Genomic DNA, 4,213 nt, shown 5'->3' on the forward strand with positions numbered 1-4,213 from the left:
AGCATGCTCCTGGCCATTCATTAGCGTATATAAATAGGAAGGATTAATTTTGTGGTTTTAGAGATGTTTACAGACTCACTGTGGATGTTTTGCTGACAGTAATGTTGTTCATTCAGGAAAATGGAGGAAAAAAAATGTACAATGCTCATGTCCTTAGAAATGCAGGAATTCCTCAAAGCTGAAGAGGTGCACAGAACTGGCTCATGTTGCCAGATGTTATTTCAGTCCCAACCTTCTGCTTGCTTTACAGCTTCAAGCAGTAGCTTCCCCCAGAGCACTTACCTGTGCTAGAGCGAGTACCAGTAGTCGTAAGGTGTTTTCCAGTGATCAGGCTCTAATCCCATCAGTATTGTCAGTGTGATATTTTATTAGGAGAAAATGCTACTAGGAGTGGGGTGCCTGGCTGCTGCTTTGATGTGATGAAAGGTGGGACACTTTGATGTCTGACACTTATAGCTGCTGTACTGCAGGAGCACCCTCTTGCAGGAGCTGTCTGGAGCAGTGTGGGCACTGAAACCATCCCATAGATCTAAACCAGGATATGGGCACTAGCAGTGGTCAGGCTGAAGCAGCAGGGAGTCAAGTAGGTTCTTCCAAGCTGCAGGAGGTCCAAGGTCTCTTTTGTTGGTCAGGAATCCCTTCTTAGCATAGTTCAAATGTACTCAGAATAAAATTGAGGACTGTTACCCAAATATGCACTGTGTGTTTTATTTTCAGTTAAGGAATTTGGTTTCTTACAAAGAAAATTCTTTGCTCAAGCAGGGCTGCATTCAAAAGCAAATTAGAGCCTTTTTGTGAAGACTGGGATTCATTACTGTGCTGGGTCAGCAGTGATTGACAGCTCTTGTTCTTCACTGCAGCTTGTGCTGTTCCCCTGTGCATGCTTTATTTAAAGGTCAGCACAGGGTGGTTACCCAGCTTGATGGAAGGGGATGAAATAGGACTATGAAGTAAGACTTTTTGCTTATTGTGGCATTTGCACTGTCCTTGCAATAAAGGAGCTGCACTGGCACCAGTGCTATGCTGCGTGTGCACGTGTACGGCTTTAAATTTTTTAAAATTTGTTTACTTTTTGCAAAAATATTAAAGTGTCAATGATCAGTTCAGTTTCATTGGTACTGGAGATGGGGGAAGTACAAAGCTAGCATAATCGCAATCTCAACCTTTTGGCCAGGTTAAGGGCAATCAGCTGTAAAGGCAGCTCAATTCACAGGAGCTCCTCTGTATGGGGCTGTTCCTTCTTCCTCCCCGTCAGCTGTGCCATCTCTCTGGACCCTGGGTGCCTGACAGAGTTCCTTTTTCACCACTGTGCTCCAGTCTCTCTGAAATCCCATTTACTTATTCTTCTTGGCATTTCTAAAATCCAGCTTTTCCTTTCCAACTGTGACACTGAGGCTTATTGAGCCTATGGGGCAGCAATGTCTCACCACTGCTTTGGCAGCCTCTGCCCTTCATCTCATGTGTTACTGCTCCAACATCAGTCACAGCCCTGAAATACCGTGTACTACTGAGTAGCTGGGTGAGTTGTACCTGGAGGAGGAACACTACAAAATACCTTCTAAAAATTACACATTTTACCTTCTCTGTCTTCTGAAATGCTGTTCCTGTGTTTGCCTTGAGTCGTCCTTGGTTTTATGTGTTTGTTTTGCTGCAAGTGAAAAACAGGTCATAGTTACAAGGAGATGAGTGAACGCACAGTAAACATAAAGCAGAACTCCTGCAAGTTCTGTACGTGTCTTCTGACATGGTTGTGTTGGCTGAACAGTCGCACCAGCTTTGTTCTGAAGTTCAATACCCAAAAGGGGTTATTCTGTGATTTACTTCAGTCAATACTGAACAAAGTGAAAGCAGATGGAAACAATGTGGGGCATACCTTACCCTTGCTAAGAAAAGCCCTTTGGGAACAGTCCTAAAAAAACTACATGTCAACAAGCATGCATTATTCTTTTGATAAGGCAACCCTGAAACATTTTTCTAAATCAAGAATATGGGGTGAAAAGAACGGTAATTTGGAGACTAAGCTTTATTACCTGTACCCAGTAAGGAATGAAGGTCTTCTCTGGTAAAGTTAGGAATTTTTTCAGTTTGCTTTTGCCCTCTTGACTTCCAAAGACGCATCAGTTCATCTGCAATGCCGAGGAGTCAGCAAACAGTGTGGCAGAAAGCATTTAGAAGGGTTTTACATGACGGTGACTTGGAGTTTCTGGCATACGAAATACTTTCGTAATGCGAAGCAATCGCTGTTTACTTTACTCGGCAGCACAAAATGCCCAAGTTGTGCTTTGTAAGCAGAATTCACAAACTTTGGATTTGCTTTTGCATGACATTTTTACTTTTAAAGGGCTCGAGGTAGGTTTGATCAACCAAATTATGTGAGCTGTGAGAAGTGGAAAAGTGTGGCTGTGCATGTTTTACATGTGGGCACACAGGCAAGGAGCAGTGTCACACTGGTGCCAGAAGTGTTGGATGTCACACTATTCTGAAATTATTGATTGTTCTGCAGGATGATTTTACTGACTTTTATGTGAAATTTATAGGGAGCACCAGAGAATGCTGTGTGTTTGGTAATCAGTGTTTCATGGTGAGGATTCCCAGTGTCATAGGTGCATGTTAGGTAGAACGGGGTACTTGCAGCAATTGAGGTCAAGGTAAAAATCAGAATAGGTGGAGAACCTGAAGAGGGAAATAATTTCCATTGTATTCAGTATCTGTAGTACTTAAAAAGATGCAAACTTTTAAAATAAAGTCCATGTTAATGTGGTTGATTACCATAGTGGGTGGATGCTTAAACAGTTACACAAGTTACTGTTCGGCTTTAAGCCTTGGTTTACTCTTAAGTGTAATCGGAACTTCCTGAAGTGTTTGCATTTCACGAGTGTGTATTTTTGTTGTAGATGTTTACATTTTGGACACCTTGGTCTGTCTGCGAGTGGTTTTATGCCTCTGGCTGGCAAAAAGGAAAAAGATACGCTTAGAATGTTGTCATGCAAAAGCAAAGAAATGTGCCTTTGTATGGGAGCGTGACTCACTGTTTCTTGTCCTGACACTCCATTGGCTTGATTGTTTTTGTTGCAATTCTGATGGTTTGGTTTATTAGCAGCCCACCTCTCCTGCTAAGGTTTGCTGGTTGTTTCTCCTCTCTATTTGTCCTTTCAGTGCCTCATATGTGTTCCAGGTTTTAGGCAGTGTCTGCATCAGTGACTCTGGCAGTGGCTCACTTTTACCATGAGCATATGAAAGCGAGCAAGGAGTTGTTCTCTTGTTCACAGTCTGAAGACCTGGGGATGCCTCGTATGTCAGCGCTTATCAAACAGCAGAAGATGCTAAATTGCTAATTGTGCCTTTGAGAAAGAGATATCAGAAACTGTCAGAGACTGATGTGAGCAGAGGGACGCAAAGATATTTGTAATTCGTAGAGAAAGTTACAGTAGGCATCACCAGGCTGGGGTTTGGATCTGATCCAGCAGACAGGAAAAGCCAGAAGGGGGTGTTACTATATGTGTGTTTGTAAATGCATGTGTAGCTTTGAACCAGCCCCTGGGTTTGTCATATTAGGTGTGGAGCAAGCATGTCTGACTCCTTGTGTTTTGCTTGGACACCTGGCTGGGAATAGATGTTGCCCCCGAGCGTGAAGGAATGGCCAACTTCAGCCACAGAGGATGGAAGAGTGGGAATTCGGCTGTAGGGTGTTGCATTTAGTGAAACGTTGTTGAGTCTTACTTTCCTCCCTGTTTTTGTGAACTTCCTTGTATTTCTGATGCTTATTCCCTCTGGAGCTGACCCACCTCTGCAGTGAGACTGCAAAATAGCTGCTTTGTGCTTTCCTGTGGGCACCGAGGCGCGGGAGGATGGGCAGTGGGAGCTGGCGCAGCAGCCTCACCGCGCTGTCACTCGGGGGCCTTGTGAAAGGATTTTCCTTACAGGGCCTCTGCAAATATGTTGGAGATGGGCCCTGAGCCTTTGGCTGGGGCTGAGCTTTTCCACAGCAGGCTGTAGTAACACTAGTCATTGATCCAGAGACGTGCAGCCTGGGATTTTTGGGGGTACAGAAACTCTCCTTTCTCATAAACTGAGTGAGAGGTGTTTTGCTTTTTGTTCCACTAAAGCAGCTCTATGTTAGTGAAAACGGGGGTTGAAATAGTATCCAATTTTTCCTCTCTTCCCAGGCCATGAGCTGCTCCCTTTGCTGCAGTGTGGCAGGCAGGGGTCTCAC

This window comes from Geospiza fortis, unplaced genomic scaffold, assembly GCF_000277835.1.
Source record: "Geospiza fortis unplaced genomic scaffold, GeoFor_1.0 scaffold636, whole genome shotgun sequence".
NCBI lineage: Eukaryota > Metazoa > Chordata > Aves > Passeriformes > Thraupidae > Geospiza > Geospiza fortis.